Source organism: Trichogramma pretiosum, unplaced genomic scaffold (genome assembly GCF_000599845.2).
Source record: "Trichogramma pretiosum strain Unisexual culture from Peru unplaced genomic scaffold, Tpre_2.0 scaffold11, whole genome shotgun sequence".
NCBI classification, from domain to species: Eukaryota; Metazoa; Arthropoda; class Insecta; order Hymenoptera; family Trichogrammatidae; genus Trichogramma; species Trichogramma pretiosum.
Genome location: NW_019641702.1, coordinates 2,793,348 through 2,811,620, shown reverse-complemented (window position 1 = coordinate 2,811,620; position 18,273 = coordinate 2,793,348). Strand labels below are relative to the sequence as shown.

The 18,273-nt window shown below is 41.1% G+C and overlaps 1 protein-coding gene across 6 annotated transcripts in view; it reads left to right on the top strand.

Annotated features, from left to right (window-relative positions):
* The first annotated feature begins 3,913 nt into the window (after nucleotides 1–3,913).
* LOC106653891 (1-phosphatidylinositol 4,5-bisphosphate phosphodiesterase epsilon-1-like) overlaps nucleotides 3,914–18,273 on the top strand; it is a 99,499-nt gene continuing 85,139 nt past the window's right edge. For 5 of the 6 annotated variants that reach the window (XM_023462625.1, XM_014373532.2, XM_014373533.2 and 2 more), the window contains exon 1: nucleotides 3,914–4,281. The gene's annotated coding sequence lies outside the window, so the exon portion shown is untranslated. Of the gene's footprint in view, nucleotides 4,282–4,396; nucleotides 4,441–18,273 lie in introns of those variants that run through there. The other variant, XM_014373534.2, reaches the window with a different exon arrangement.

The window sequence follows — 18,273 nt, the reverse complement described above, 5'->3', positions numbered from 1 at the left end:
AATACTATGACTGCGAGTCTAATACAAGAGCAGTAGTAGCAGCAGCAGCAGCAGCAGCAGTAGGCGAGGTTCAACTGTTGAAGCATTCAGGGACTGCCTAACAAAGACCAGATTCTTCCGTATTGTCTTTTCCCTCCCACCGAGTCACCTAGGTTCTTTTTTTTTTATTTTCACAACTGTGTGTAGCTCGTGCTTGCTCGCGCGCGTCCGCGGAAACGTTCAAACGAATGTAGGTCAGGCTTGGAAATAACGAAAGCCCGCATCCATGGGCTCGTGTATATAAATAGTCCTGCTTTACACATTTTACGAAGGAAAAGGTGTGAATGGCATCTTTTCTGCTTGTTGTTTCACTTACTTTGCTAATGACTCTAGAAAAACACAAGTAAGTCTGGAGTGTGCAAGTTAAAAAATGTTCGCATCGTTGTATCATCAAAATAAATTTGTAAATTAATAAAACTTTTTCGTCACGGAGGAGTTATGATTACGCATTTTTTACGTTTACTTCTTAAGCGATCAAAATCGTGACAATGCTCGAGCTTTTTACCACTAATATTCGGTTTGCATGAATTATAAGCTATTTATTGTTTTTCGTCAGAGATGAGAAGGCTATTTGTTATCTCCGTTGACATAAGAGTCTTGGCAAGTTGAATGATAATATTGATCATCGCTTTATCCCAAAATTCTTGAAATTATTCTTATTCCCTATAAATGGACTAGTCGAATGCTATTATTAGCTCCATCTAGTCAAAGCAAACGTCTAAAGCTAATATTTCTTTAAAGAAAAAGAGAGAGAAAGAGAAAGAGAGAAAACGATTTTCGTATGTAGATTTATAAGTGTGAGCAAAAAATCAACGTTATTTTTGATTCTCTTGTGGTTATACAGTTCATCTCGAGAACGGCATCGTCACAGCTCTGTAATTATATTCAAGTTGACTTAAGAAAAATTAGCATCTTCTATCATAGGTCATTCTGACGTACATTTGACGATCCGAATGAAAAAATGACTCATAATAGCAACGCCTTCATTAAATAATACGCAAAAACACGTTATATAAGACTCGATGAAAATTAAAATAACGCGAAGAAAGAATAAGATGTGTCTTCGGAAGAAAATGTCTCGACTTTTGCAGACGACAAGCCGTGTGATTTCATTTCGTATTCAAAGGCAAAACTTTTGGCTGACGAAGAAGTTGCTCGCCTTTCGATACGCCAACTGATACAAACGTTTATCGAGTCGTGATGTCGAACCACACGGACGTGTTCAGTGAGATTCAAATGTGTCGGGGATCGAGTTATATACGTGGACACGTGCGATCGGACGCGCATATATATTCTGTTCGTGAATGACAACGACGCCCAAGTTCGCAATTTCAGCTCATGATCTTCGCGTTTCAAGGATTAAATGCAGCTCGTTGGATTGTCTGACGTGCACACACTCATTCCGTAGCAGTACGATTTACCAGCTGTATATAGTTAGCATGCGGACCAAAGTAACGCTCAACGACGCAGTCCCGAGTGTTGGCAATCGTTTGGGAAAACAATCACGATTCGCTCGGACTCGCGAGTTCTCGCATCAATTTCATTCGACTCGGGAGCGGTAAAAATCAGACTCTCGTACTCGGCTCACGTTTTGCAAAGTTCAGCGTTTAGCTAATCAGTCGTTAATACGTTAATAATCGCTCGAGCAACATGTTTACTCGATCGTTTTCTCTATATTAATCGACTACTAATCTTTCCTCGCAAGCTTGCGTACACACAAAGGCATTAAACAAGCTTATAAGCGCGCGTAGCGATGGAAGCGTGCTTGGAATCTGCTTGGCTGAGGCACAACACGGCAGCCGATGTTTATGTGTGCGATACGTATGCTACGTGTCTGTGTGTATGTGTTTGCACCGGTTGAGCATGAAATGAAAGCAAAAAGACGACGACAACGACGACGACGCATCGTGGCTGCATCAGCAGCTAGCGAGGCGAAGGTACAAAAAAAGAACCGTTCCAGCGTGAGAAGATATATACAAGCTCACGAGAGTGCCCGAGAATGTGCATAAAGAACGGAATGATCGATGCAAATTTCACGGGACGACGGTCATCGAGCTTCTTTCTCTTTCTCGATTTTCTCTTTTTCCTTTAGCTCCTTTTTAGTTCCAGCCATGCAGCAGCATAGGCAGGCTGTAACGAGCTAATGAAGAGACAAGAGCCAACCAACCTTGTGTGACAATCTGTAGTATCGTTTGTTCCACGCCTGAAATGTTACCCGTATGCAATGGGTTTTTATAAATCGTAAATATATATAGGAAAAAATTCCTCTACGTCGCATATTCTGCAGTTTTTTTATAAATAAATATAAGCGTGAAATTGACTTTTCTGTATAATTCCTTCTTTTTTTTATCAATTCAAGCTGTTTAATCCATCTTTATCGTAATTTTACTCTATTTAATTCGGAAAATGTCTAATATTTATTTTATTTTTACTCGTACAATTTTTCTGCATTCGAATTCTTTATTCAACTCGACAATTTGTTAAAAAGTGTGGACGAGTGTTGTCATGCCCGAGTTCGCATGGAAGGGACATTTCATAAATTTATCCTGTGTCAAGTCGCTACACATAACAGCAGCGGCACATACACGTGTATTGATTCATATAAAATGTACAAGATCAATAGACATCGCGAGAAACATTTTCATGCAATGTTTCGCCGCGCGAGCGACACACGACGACTGTTTGTCATGCTCTTCAAGTCGTATCTATCCATCTCTGTATTAATATCTAGCTATGCACGTGTGTGTGTGTGTGTGTGTATGTAGGTTTATCACAGAAATATAAGGCATTAATACACACATTCACAGGTACACACTGGAATTTCGAACTACGTGTGTATATAGAATGGCCAGGCCATCCAGGCGTATACGGCCTGTGCGACTCTCTCGTGTTCGCGACAAATTTTCGATCAATATTGATGCTTCACGTGCGTTGGTGGTATATATGTATACGTGTGCAGCGGGAAATGATATGTAATTTACATTACATGCGAAGGCAAATAACCTATATCATGAATGCGGCTCCGAGGGGGGTAGGCGTCAATCCGTCAAAACGTTTCCAATGCAAATGACTAGCATCGTTAATCATTCGTCATGTTTATCAAAGAGTGTAATGTAGTCAGTAGCTGCTTCTGCTGCTGCTGCTACTGCTGTGGCGGCGTGGGTGGATGGCCGATTTAATGCCCGCGAAGCCATGAAAATTATTTCCAGCTCTCGGGAGGCTAAAATTAAACAGTATTTAGTTGGGAAGTTAAATCGATTGAATAAACAAGAATTATTTTGCAGGAAATATAGATATTTTGCTGGCGTAGCAGCACTGAGAGAGAAGTCGCTGTGGCGTGTAAAATAGCGCCACATGGCTCGTGCATCGATATTTTCCATCCGATGAGATATTTATGAATAGTTATGCATAATAATGGGGGCGACCACTGTCATTTATCCCTACTCTAAGAATCCTCGGGTCCTCGTCGATGATGTCGTCCAACCAGAGGCGCTGATTAGCCGCATGGATCAGTAGTAAATACCAGCCAGTGGTCAGGCGGCCGACCAACCATAGAGTCCCGCTCTCCTGCACACACTCGGATCTGCATCTGCTCGAAGCTGCATAAGAACAATGCGTTACGTCGGGTAATACGCGGCAACGTTTGCATCTGCACCCTCTCGACTTTTTCTCTCTCTCGGTGGCTTTCTTCCGACTCCTTGGTCGCGTCGAGCCGTCGAGAGAGAGAGAGAGATAGAGGCGGGGGGGGGGGGGGATACTTTGGCGCGCTCGCGCCGTACCGCCGGAGTCCGTCGAGGCGCGCGCGCGGAGGAGAGGGCGTCAGTATATTTGCGCAGGGCCATCCAATGGGGCGGCAGTTTCGCCGCGGCGAGCGTCGCGTCGGCATCTCTCGTTTCATCCGTCGTCGAGTCCAGTGTCGTCCGAGTACTCGCCACTGCAACAATACATTTGCGCAAAATTTCCATCTGTTGTCTGCTGTAGTCGAGTGTCGCGATTACGACGATATAGCGTCTCGTTTCGCGCGCGCTTTTCGCGCACCGCTCGAGTTTCGCGAGTGACTGCGACGAGTTTGCAACAGCCTAAACCGGCTTAACACTGAGCTTTTGGTTATTTACCTTTTTTTTCTCGCACTCTCTCTCGGACGTCTTTATTGTTGTTGTTGTTGTGATACGTACACATATTGTGCTGGAAGATAAGAGTAGAGGGTTACGGAGAAGAGACCTTCGAATTTCTCAATTAAGTGTGAGTAAAGTTTATCGAGTGATTGTGTTATGTGTTGATTGTGATATCTATGCAAATATCCCCGATTATTCTCCTCTGATTTCCATCAATCCATCGACGAATCGTAGCCGGCTCAGCGGCCACCTGCACGACGAGACGATCCGTCAACTGATTACAAACGTTCGCATTTTTTTCTGTTATTTTTCAATTTTTTTTATTTTTCTTCATTACCTACGCATACGTTTTTGGATTATTCGATCAAAATTAACTCGCCATCGGCTATACGCGTGCATCTCTCGACTATAATTAAAACAAAGTTTATTTTTTCAAGCGTTTAGCATACTTTTTGTTGTTGCAACTTTCATCCTGTTTGCTTTTGAGCTTTATGATCGGTTTCGCGTTATTATTATCTGCGCAAATAACGTTTATTGTTCGTCAATAGATTTTTTCAAAATAATTTATCACTAGCCTTCGACGGTTGAGAAATCGGACGAACAATAAACACAGAGAGCGATTTTGCAGCTAAATTTTCTGAGCACGCACGAGGTGCGCATACGTCATTACATAATTTCATTATCGATAATTCGCGCGTGCCTTTAAAATTGTAAAGATGTGACGATAAATTCACGTGCCTACGAGATCCGTGCATCGAAGCTGTCGACTCTTGGTTCGCTTACGCTCTCGTATATTTATTTAATAACGAATAACAATAGCCCGCGTGCCCTAAATTTATTTAGTGCCAGTTCGATGTATCTCTTTCTATCTCATTGTATATAGATGCGAGTACGTATGTGTACGGCCAAATCCAATTCTAACTTTAACATATCCGTCGCACACACGAGCAGCAGCAGCAACACATACACACACACTAATACACGAATGCACACTTATACGGCTCGCGTTCACGGACACAGACGCGTGTATATTGCAGAGTCAAACACTCGCGCGCGCGCACACACGTATATACATAAGCGAGCGCATAAAAGCTCAACTTCACGTTGGCTGAGTGAATTTTCGTATGCATTATTAAAAAATAAGGGAAAGAAGCGTTGACTCTTGCAGCGTGAATGTCGACGATTTTCCTACATCAGCTTATGCACAGCAGCACAGGGCGGAAGCGATCCAATATACATAATCTATTTTCAATTTTATCATTTCAAACATCGTTAATTGTAAAAACATTTTTGCGAGCTGAATAACGCGTTCGCCAGTTAATGCTCGCGCGAGCTATCGTGTACAGTCGAAATCGTCTTTGTACAAATGCTCATCGTTGCATTAATCCTAAAGCTCTTTTTTACACACACACACTCGGCAGACGTACACACGCTCGCTCGCTCACACAGGTAGCTCACGGTATAAGCGACGTCGACGACGACGACAACAACGATGCGCCTGGCAAACTTCTTCGTCTATTTTCCATCTAGCTTACGTAAATATATAATAAAGCTCGCGTATATACAAGGTGCGCTTGTAACCATACTTGAGTTTATGTGCTTATACGTATAAACATCCGAGCTTACTTCCTAATCCTGAGGATAGACTTTCGGGCTACATTAAAATAATAACGATTGTTTATTCAACGATGGAACATTCAGCCAAGAGCCAGGGAGCGACATTGCGCGCAACTTCGAAACTGGCTGAGATACGTCGGGCATTCACTCGCTTATACAGACGCGCTTGGCGTTTCTCTGTGTGTGCCTGTGTGTGTACGCGTGACCGAGCGAGTGTGTTTGCAGCTCTTCTCTATAGTATAGTTGTGCAGCTAGCTCTGGCGCGTCACGAATATCTTATTATACGCGTATTATCATGTGCGCTCTACCCTGGCTCGTTTCGCTATCTATAAATACGCCTTGGGCTCGACGAACAGAGCGAGAAATACGCACTGGCGCACGTGAATATTATATGTGTGCGCGTAAACTCGCTGAGCTGATCGTACGGTGCGTGTAAATCGATGTAGCCATCTTCCGCATCTTCCGCCGCCGACGATATTTCACGACGATCTATCGTTGAAAAGCTATCTCAACGGATACTCCATGCTTCAACGTTTCAAGTGTATATAGCTATAACCGCGCAAATATTCATCCATGAAGTATATAAAAAACAAAGTATGGCCTGGAGCGATAACGCATCGATTCACCTTTTTTTCCAACGGAGCTTTTTCTTGTATTCTACCCTCCAGCATACGAGCATAATATATCGCCATATACATCAAAGTTGTAATCTTTAATCAAGCATAAGCAGGAAAAATTGCGGAATGTGCTTTGTATATAATACCAGCAAAGCACGTCCGCACATCGTTCGAACGAAACAGTAGTTCACGCGTCTACATTCTCAAGTGCGCATAAAGATGTAAGCAGAGCTTTTTCAAGCTTTTCGATCCTGCTATTAACGATCGACAAAGTGTTTCATGCAGCCGTTATAGTGCCATGTTACAGCATTTCCAACATGTATATTCGAACATGTCGATGGCGCTCGACGTATTAGACTTTGATGATTGATCGTTGAATGATGTATCTGCCGAAATCCTGAAGCTACATATGCGTATTGTAGATAACAAATATTTTATCTCTCTTATATTGATTTATTCTCCATATGCTGAATGATAAAAAGTTTAGATTTTCGAAGCTTTATTAAAAAACTATTTTCGCAATTATTTCCATTCAATATTGTACTGATTAATCAAATATGGGAAGCTTTGGTTGAAATAGTTTACCAATATCGTGATAACCGTGTCTATCTGTTTTTTTTTTTTAAATTCAAATAAAAAAGCGCTACAGTTTCCGGATGCATTATTACTTCGATAACTCTGAAAAATTTGTCATTGGCGGCTTGCTATGCGACCGAACTAGTTATAACTTCATTAAACTTTTTTCTTTGTAATTCTTCTTTCGATTTTCTTTGCCCGCATCCGACGCCTTTTTGTTCTTCTCGCGTACCGACTTTCATCGCTTTTGCCGATTCTTCGCACTTGTTACACTGGCCAAAGTAACGCTTCATTTTTTATGCATTGCCATCAAGATATTTTACGTTCCGCTTGATGCAGCACACGGAAAAAAGGAGGCCAAGCTCGAATTTTTTCCCATGTATACATTTTTTATGTACACAAGCTACCTTGAACCCCGTTTGAACGTAAATTTGTAATAAAATTTGTATTTGCCGGTAAACATGGTCAGATGTTGCGTCGCTTTGATAAAACAAATTTATAAATCACAATTACAAAAGTTAATATTGATATTTTGATATTTTTTATATTAAAAACTCAAATAATTACTCTTCAATAATGATTTATATGAATGTCAGATATTTTATCAGAAAATCAATTCTATCGACAATAACGTAAACACCATATGAATACAGCTGTAATCAGTATCAATAGAGATTATTAGCACTATAAAAAATTGATGTATTGATTGAAGTGCAATAAATGTGAAAAAAATTTACTTCGTTTCAAATATTTACATTTTAAATTTTCTTTTCTGCGCGTGAATGTATCTTTTAACCTTGAACGTTACCTTAAACGAAAATTACTAAATCAGCTATGAATCTTTTTGACTACATGAAAACATGAAAAAAATTTCGAATAAACAGCAGGAAAGTCATTATTCTTTAATAAAATTGGCCACGTTGCACATTATGTATAATGTGTGTGTACGTAAGCATCAGTGGCTCACATATCAACGAGGCAAGGCCTAGCAGTACTATGTCAAACGATTTGTAGCTGCATCAGTAGCAATGAAAGTCGAGAGCAAGAGAGTCGTGGGTCAAGGTTATACCGGGTAGGGAGCCAGAGAGAAAGAGAGAGAGAGAGAGTAGAGAGGAGCTTTTGACACACATCGACGCGAGAGGCGGTGGCGCCAGGGCACGCGCGCGACCAAGCAGATTCGTCCGTTTGCTTGCGGGCTCTAAGAGATGCACGCGGAGGTCGGCGGCCTCTTGTCTTTTCTCATTTTTTACCGCTACTGTAAAGGCCATTTCTAATGCGAGTGATTTAGGCTCGATTAATTTGTTATTGTTTTTTCCTTTGTTTTCTTTTCCATTCTTTCGTGAAGGGGAAGTGAAGGGGATAAATTGAGACTCTCGTATGTTTTTATTCGATATTTTTTTAAAGCAAAGATGAAACGGACATTTTTTGTGTTTGTTTAAGAAGATGAATAATTTGAAAAGTTCAAATTTACTAATGTTTAAAAAAAAAACGAATGTTCAACACATAAGCAAAAAATTTTTCCGACTACCTCGAATATAAATTTCCAAGTGCTTGCACGTGTTGCTGTTGCAGCACAACATGTAATTTTAGCAAATAAAATTAATTACAACCCCGATGGCGGGGTTTTTTCCGAGAAAGTATAGTTCATTTTGTACTATACACTTTATTCATTTGGTATTGTGTTGTGTTCAAGCTTACATTGTCGTAAAAAAAAGTTCATGCCAAGCTCCGTTTAATTGAAACTCCGCTTGCCACTCTTTTTTCCAGACATTACGTAATTAATTGTAGACAAAGGACTAATTTTTTCAACGGAAAATTTATAGACACTTTTGCTATTCGAATCGTAATTTTTCGAACATTAGCAAACTTGAAACTGTGATTCATACCGACACCACTCGTCGCGAGCATGTATCATTGAAACTTAATCCATTATCTCTCTTCGAACGCGTATAAATGGGCGAACGGCAAGGTGAGAAGAAAAACAGAGAAAGAGAGGAAACTCTGCACATTATTTCTCACGTTGGAATTCCCGTACTTTATCCCCCCTCAGAGCTCGTCGTCTCGCGAAAATTGCTTGCACTCGAAAATTTCTAGTTTTTATGCCAAGCTCGTATTTACACTTGCATCTTTCCTTCGTCACTGGCGGCGCATGTGCCAGTGGTTAACGTCGATGCCTATCTCATTGATTTTTAAACTTTTTTCATTTGAAATCGTTGCCTATACTGCACCTTTCGACAGCGCGTAGAAGAGAAAAAGCACCGTCGGCCAATGGATTATTTTATACCTCGCACAGTTACGAAATTTTTTTCATTTCGAGCTTGTAGGAATTGTTGAAAAGCAGAAAAATCATTCCGCGAGCGTAGACTATGGTATTGACGGCGCAGTCTACTATCCCAGTGGATATTTGATTTGTAATTTTTTTATCGACTTTTTGAAAATACTCAACTGATGAGTTACTTCCCATTTTTAATTATTACGATTCACAGGAAATTGATTTATTTGAACTTGCTTTTTGCTCCAGCCTTTTTCAAGCACATGTGAATAATATGGTATTGCATTGAATATTATTCTTCTAATTCTATAATGTTGTCAAACAAAAAGACCAAAAATGAAAAAATTTAGCCCAGTCAATATTTGCAAGGGAAAATTTCAACGTCACAAGCACGTGGCGACGCACGTCGGAAAAGTAAATCAGGAGCGGGCCATCATAAAAAACGAAAATGCGAGTAATCATCAAAGTTCAGGAAAATTCCAAGCAGAATAATCTTCTTTCGATACTTTGTTCCGAAGAGCAAAAGTAGTCGTTGGCGTGCGCGCACACAACTTTTCCGTTAAAGTCGTAAGCTCTAAGCCTATACATGTATATAGAGAAACAGAGAGAGAGAGAGAGAGAGAGAGAGCTGCGAGGAGGAAAATCAAACGCTTTTTTAAAACGCTCCAGTGGCTCGGCTACATGTACACACAGGCATTCATCTTGACACGTGCGTGCACGGGGGGGCGGAAACTGGGGCAAACTAAGCGCGCGCGTATATGATGCAATAGCTCGCGCAGGTGCGAGGAAAAAAAACTATTACCCCGCAATTACCGAGACATAAAAAAGCTGTGGCGACTCCTCGAACGGATCAGAAGAGTCTGGCCCCTAGATATATTGTTATACGTTATAGATGTGCTTGCAGCAGTTTACAGGAACGAGCGATTTTTCAAACGGCACGTATAAAACTGTCGTTGCATCCGTACGCCGTGTGTAAATTCGCGGCTGATGTTATTGCTCGGCGCGGCTCGTTGTGGCGCAGTTGCCAACAACACACAGAACGTCGTTGTTGCGCGCACACCACAAAAGCTCGTCTACTCATCTTCCGATGGTAATATATAACGCGAAAAGTTGCCACGAATACACGACGACACGGCACTGTGGCGCGCGATCGCAGGTGGTGTGCGACTGCAGTGTGTAGATGCGTGCGACTTTCGCTCGTTTTGCCGCTGTTAACACGTACGTATGTACGATGATAAATCTGCGTTCGCTGGAAAAGAGTAAAAAGGAGAAATTCTCGGCGCTGCATAAAGCTGTCTCGCTGCAGTCAAGGGGAAAAACGAGAGGACTGATCAAAGATGGCGCGGTGCGGAGTCGGAGGGTAAAAAAGATGCATAAAAGCCCGGGCTCTTTTCCGCTCGAGTGCGATATCAAGCGCGCGAAAATACATCGCGAGCGTTAAAGGCAATCGTAAAATGACACACGCGATTTTTCTCGGGGGATAAATTTTTCATGCCGCTCCGAGTCGTTGCGCGACACATTGTAAAGTTCGCGACGTTCGAAGGCTCGTATAAAAGCTCGCCTAGGCAGATTCTCTTTTTCAATAATTAGAGAATGTCATATACAGACGCTATCATTTTCAAGAGGTTATACGATAAGTGTAACTGTCGTGGATAAATTATAGCAGGTTGGCGCGCGGCTATCGCCGCGGAGGCTTTTCCGGCCTTTTATATGAAAAAAAGACAAAATCGTAAAGCCGCTCAGAGTCGATGCGAGCAGCATGTTTTTCGTGCATTTCACATGATAGGTATATTACGTTATTATACACCTATACGCGAAGCGCGATGATACTTTTTGATGACGGCATATCGTCGACGAGGACGACGAGGCAGGGGACAACAAAAAGCGATGATACAATAACGAAGCTCGCACGAGAGCGCATTGCGTTGCATTATTTTTTACGGCCGATGTAAAAGTGCGAGAGCAAGAGAAAGAGAAACGTTACACGTGTCATTTGATATTACGGCCGGGCAAACGCACAAACTCGAGTTGCGAACGCTTTTATCGCGTGCATTCTAGATCGAGAGCGAACGAGAGCCGCCGAGCAACAAAAACGGCATCGAAAGTGTACATCCGAGGCTCGAGGCGCCGCCGTTCCTGTGCCGTACGTTTGCTTTTTTGTTGATACTTTTATGAGAGAGGAAGAGAGAGAGAGAGCCACCGGGCCGAGCTTGGTATATTCATTAAACTCATACGCGCGCGCTGCTCGCATCGATATTCCACGCTGCAGGTGCAGGTAAAGCGTCGCTCCTGAAATTCCTCCATACTCAAGCTCTAAACTCGGGAATTAAATTAGTCTACACCGAGTACTTGCGAGTTCTAATCGAGCGTGTATATTTTAGCGTTTATACACATACAAAACGGGTAATGGCTGTTTCAAAGCTCCCCACGCACACACACTCTCGCTTACTCACTCTCGTAGTTTTTCGAGAGATTCCGCGCGTTTGTGTATACAGCGTTAAACTACACCGCCGCTGCCACGGACCAACGCGAATAAAGTCCAAAATTAGAACATCCATTATATGGCGCGCGCGCGCTGAGAAAGACTGAGAGTAATAGCAGGTAATTACAATGGGGATTTAGGAGCTGCAGTTCATTATATCGTTGGGTAACATTATCGCTCGAGAGTAATATACTCTTGGCGCGCAACAGCAACAGCAACAGCAGCAGCATCTCATCTGGTAAAATGGAAGGATTACGTATCCAATAACGTTTTGGGGCCAATGTTTGACTTTCTATATATGCGCACTTACCGGTGGTGCATTAATCGAATTCACATTCGTCGGAGGTATAATATAGCCCCGTGCCGCGCGGGCGCACAGATATGAAAGTTCGATGCTGAATTTCAATTCGCAGCTCGCGCACGCCTCGATAGCTTATGCATATATTCTCGTATACAACGAGGACACGTTAATTTTCGGTTTTCGCTTCTGTTATTAAGATATATGTATACGACGCGAGCTTTCGCAATATTAGGTTACAACAACGATCAAGTACAAGCGAGAGAGAGAGCAAATTTGTTCGCCGAGTAATTTGCATTCGACTAAAAAATTCATTGATTTCGATTAAATCTCGCGCGTTACGTACTAGTTATACGTATACGTATCGCATACGTATCGAGCCGCAGCGGAATATCGTGCACGGATATAGAGGGGCTCGGCTCTTTTCGCGACTATGGATTGTGTGCAGTGTTGATGGCATGTCGACGACGTACCTATCTGGCATGGACCATCTGCTACGCAAGAACATTGCTGCTGATATCTATATGTATATATAGCTGTGGCTGCAGCCAACTCTATTCGTCTCTGCGCATGCAATGCATATCGTATATAGAAGATGACAATGCACAATATGTTGAAACGTCGACGTTATACATACATATAGGGCAATATCAATCCTCGAAATTCACGACAATTGCCTCCTGTAGTTGCTTGATTGAGCCACTGAAGAAGCCACAGCTATAGCCCTTCCTCCATTACGCTCCACAACACACATAACGTCTGCTCTTGTGTACTTGGGACAGTTTGCTGATGTTGCATATGATATAATGGTCAAGAGTGCTTTTTTATTTCAACATCGAAAAAGATCATTTCGGTACAAGAAAATTAAAATTAAGAGCTTTCTTTACCAGCACGTAATTTAATGAAAGCGCTACTCGTGCGATCAAAATAATACCTGCCATGCTGAAAAATAAGACACGACGGGGTGCGGGAAAAAAGAAGGAGATAGGTGGTAGAAAAACGAACACAATAAAGTAAGACAAAAAAGTTTGAATCTCTTGAGCTGTAAAAGTAGTTATTGCAGCAAAAAGCTCGGCAAAGTTTTTTCCCTACTGCTTACTGCTACTACTGATTTCATTCTAACAAGTGTCACGGAGCCAAATTGTGAACATTTGTCTTCGTTTGAAGACGCATGACGACGATGGTCCAAAAGAGTTCCGAAGTGTCCTCTTATACTTGCTGGAGCAGCTTCTGCAACTTGTGCTAAGATTAAAAAACTTATTTTCTCGTTAAGCGTATAATATGTAAGTGTAAACGACAGGTTTATTCTGGACAAAAAAAAAGTGATTCCTACATTTTAATGACAACGAGCTCTTTTAAAAGTCACCGACACTCGCCAAAAATGAAGCAATTTTTTTTCTTTCCCCTCTCTCTCTCTGTTTCTTTCTTCCGAGTCTACATCACGCAATGCCTTTCTTACACACTCGTATATTACAGCTAACACGTTCTTGAGAAGAGAGAGAGAAAAAAAAGAATAGGAAATCGATGCTTTTCTCCGCGTACATTGAGACGTTGAAAACGAGAACGATATTATACCTACGTAATGGAAGTTCGATCCCGAATCGTCTCTAACATCCACACGCGCTGTATAGATCATGACAAACGGCAATGAGAAAACCCACCGCGAGAGAGAGATATATATATATACACGCACGTGTGTACTTTAGCCTCAGAGCTATATAGACACGTGTGGCGTGTATAAACTTAAAAACGGCTGAGAAATTTCGATATACGCGCTCGTACGTACACATATATATTTAAATTTCGTCGTCAAAAATTTAAGATCGCTCCGGTGTAAGGCGATTGAACGTAAAAGTGAGCCTTCGAGGCGCGCAATTTATAAATGTACATTTGACCGAAGCTACTTCAAAGAAAAGAGAGTCTCGTCTCGCGAATGGGTGGTGGCTGCAGCTGGCGGTATAAATATATATATAGAGCATCGGCATGGGCGCGCGCGCACGCCTGAAATATGGGTTAAGGTCTCTCTCTCTTTCTCTCTCTCGCCTCTGCTTTTCTCGCGCTGCAGCAAGCTCGGTCGCGCATCACCGCCACGACAATAGGAACAGTTAGATGGCACTGATTGAGCCTTTTAGAGGGTATTTTCGACAGACATTGAGAATCTGCTGCTTTATACCTCGGAGCAACTTTCTCGCTCGATCGTGCGTACGGATGTGCATATATTTTCGTTCCTTTTCGTCGTTAACTTTTTCGTCTCGAATCGTCTCCGCAGCACACACGTGCATACTACGTATAAGAATCAATAGCACGTGGGATATAAGATGTTTTTTTCCGTGTTTTTTTTTCTTCTTCTCCAGCTCGCTGTTGCCGCCGCCGCAGCAGCTCGCGCTGCAAGCACTCTTTCGGCCGAGGCGCGCGTGCTAAGAGCTTTTTCGAGTTTAAAATGGGAAAATGCTGTTTGCCGCGTGTGGCACGCTTGTATGCATACATATGTGTGTTTTTATGCGCCCGTGCACGTGTGTGTGTATACGTGTAATCGAGCACTACTAGCGCACTCGAGAAAGAAGCCGAGTGCTTGGCTCTTGCGCGCGAGCTTGCGAACGTGTATACTGCACACATACACGCGTACGCAGCGCGTTCCGGCCGTATTTTTGTACTGAATTTTTAATATTTTCCCATGAATATTTCATCAGCTCTTAGGTTGCAACGCGCGCGACTGCCTGCAACGTATTAAAAGAGACATATTCATTGTAGCATCAATAAAATATTTGTATCCTGTTTGTTGCTGATTTCCTTTTGCAGCTGACGAAAATTTTATTTCCGAATTTATGGTTTTTACAGAATTGCACTACAGGTATTTGATTCTATAAACTCTCGAGTATATTGTCTAATTACCCATCAACTTGTTTTAACTATTTTGGATTTTATTAGTATTATTCATAGTTGAACAAACTTCTGATAAATAATTTCAAGCATTAAAGTATCAATGAAAAAACTAATTACCAGCTAATTTCTTCCAAACAAATAATAATACTAACAGTACTTTTCTCAAGTTAGGTCAAAAGTTTGAAATTGTTCAAAAAACGGATGACGATCAATTAAAATTAAAGCCAGCCTTTGCCACTAGATGGCGAATACCTTCGTATGTAAATCTGCAAGTGGCAAAGTAAATATAATTCTGTAAGTAAAAGAAAAAAATTCTTGACCTTCAATTTCTCGAATAAATGGTTACTTTAATTTGAGTTCACCCACGTGAAAATAAATAAACAAAAACTTATTCTACAATGTACTTATTCCATGGTATGATTGACACTTTATAAGAGTTACACTTTATGATAACTTATGTAAAATAATTTTCTAAAACTTGAGTCAATTTTTTTCTCATCAACGGTCATCATGTTTTGCTCAAATTTTTTAATCACTTGCATGATAAAACGCCTTGCTCAATCAGCTAAAAAGCAACATTCATTTCTAATAAAAGTTACACAATATTTTAATTATTTTCAAATTATTAGAATTTTCTCATAGAAACTGATCCACGTCTAGCTATTTACACTCGCTCGAACAAGCTTCTTTAAGGCTTGACTTGTTAAAAGTTACACTTGAATTTATGTACTATTGGACTACGTAGCGCTATAGCTTTTTGTTGGAAAAAAAGGAGCTCGACTTTATAGGCGACGAGCTTTGGCTTTCACTGCTACGTCACGGCGTAATTAAAGCCGCTTTACGTCGCGTCAGTGACTTATTAACTCTTCTGAAAAGACGTTATACAGGTCATTTCTCCTTGGAGGAAAAATGTTTCGTATATATACGAAGGGAATCGGATTAATCAAGCCTCAACTCCGTGCGCAAAAAATACCATTTCACTCTGGCGTGTACTTAACATATTTTATCCACATCTTGCACATGACTTGCGGTTGTCTATGTCACGTGAGCCAATATAATTCATATCGATTTCTTATGCACAGCCACCACCAAACTTTATATATAATGAGTATATCATCATTCGACATAATGTATTGTCATTTCTACTCTCGCCGAAAATACGTATAATGTGAGACACATGAACAAGCATGAGATTAAGATGTAGTAAATGTTGATAGTAGAGAGAACTAATGGGTAATCAATATTGGCATCGAAATCAAGAACGAAAGGTGTTGATGACCCACTGGGGCGATGACGTGGCGAGCCCGATGATTTATCCAATAACACGTATCGACACGTGCCTCAAACGGGATGCAGTTGTGCGAATCGTGAGTGTGGACTTGTCCGATCAGTGCGATTTTCAAGGTCCTTGGCAGGCTCAAAAGTACTTACAAAAGTAGTTTTTCTCAGTGTCATAAGTATTGATCGTGCATCATCGTCGCTTTTTTTATCGACTCACAATTATATTCTGAATTCTTTGGATACATAGATCTCCTTATTTGTATTTGTATACTATCGATCGAAGATTATCTTGACACTTTTATCAAAACGTTATCGAGCATTTTTATAAGAAAAAAGGGGCGTTAATAGATGAGCATATAAATGCAAAAGAAACTAAGATATGAGAGGCGTACATAGATTAGCATATAAAATATATTGCGTGGAACCCCAGATTTTTGTAAACGTGGTCAAAGAAAAAATATGTATACAGAGATAGGGAGAGAAGCGAAGTGTAAAGATTTGTCGCTAATTTAGCGAGCGAGTAAATGTGGAAGAGGCCAGCGGCAAAAGAAAAAAAACGTCGATGAGTCAATCAGCGGCGGCGTAAAAGCTAGCGTCTGTATGGTATTTAATAAACTTAACCTTCCCCCTTTTATTTCGCACGCGCATGTATGTACTTGCAAACAGGCGCCCGCTGAGAGTTAACGAGCACACCCGCGCTCTCTCCGCTCGGAATCCAAAGCTTGGCAATCACACACGTGTACGCGTGCACACACATACACACACACACACACACACACACACACACGCGCGCGCGCGTACGTATATAGAAAGCAGGGAAAGCAAATACACAAATCGTCAAACGGCGAATAAAAATAGGCTGCTTGCGCATTTTTTACCTCCCACTGGCCCGGTTACTCTCTGCGTAAGGTTCATCACTAACGTGCTCGTCGGATAACGCCTACTTATATCGTCCAATCTAGATTCTTTCACTTTCCTTCGAGCAGACTACCCGATCTTTTTGGAAATATGCGTTTTTACAAGCTCGAACGCTTCAAAGGAATTTATGAATTGTTAGCAGGGAAAAGGTCGAAACTCACTGAGATATTTTACATATCTACTTTTTTTTCAACGCAAACCTAATTCATATTGCATCATTTCAATTGCACTGAAAATTCGTGCGAGTTTACTAGATTATTTTCAGTTTTTTTAATGCTCATCTCTTTAAGCATAATCTTCAATGTGAGAGTTCTTTTTCTCAAAGGAATTTCCATAAAACTTGTAACAATTTAAATGTGTAAATCTCTGTCAAACACTATTGTGCCTAATATTTGCAAATTAAAAGTTCTTTAAAGTGTGACTACGATTTTAAAATAAAACTAATCCAACGATTGATCCTGTGGCTCCGATTTCTTTTCTTTTTTAACAAATGGAATGGTCGTAAAGTTGCAATAAAATACGTGGCACATTCTAGTTCAGTAATAGCAGTCGATTCCATGAAATTAGAAACTTGAAAGACTGGCTTTGTGCAATAGCTTCCATGCCGAATCGCAAGATATACTATACATATATTTCATGGAATGTAAAGCTGCTACTAGTGGCAGTGCAACTGGCAGTACCGCCTTGATATTGCTGTAGTTACTTAAAGTTCGCCCAGAGGCAAGTTTACTTTATTAGATAAAATCTCGTGAAATCATATTAATCTTTGAATCTACGATTGTGTAGCTACTCAGAGCTTTTTGTTCTTGCAAACATGGTAAGCTTGCAGTTATTTTTTTTTGGATAGAGAAAGGGGCGACAGGAGAATTCACCCATCCGATTGACGAACCGCAAATTATCTCACCTAAGCACCTACAAACATTCGCCTACAACTGCACCGTTAAGTTCACTACCAAATCAATTTCTGCTCCGAAGCTCTCGCGCTTAAATCTCGTTTACATACCAACGCATACATTGACGTACAATCAAACACGGTAGGATTAATTAGCATTAATCGCTTCGTAGTAGATTAAACGACAATAGATTTTCTCAAATATATGCTTTTATATATATTTACGCCGCGAGAAATGGCTTTCATTTCCGGTCAGGGACGAACGTGACCATTTCCTTTTTTT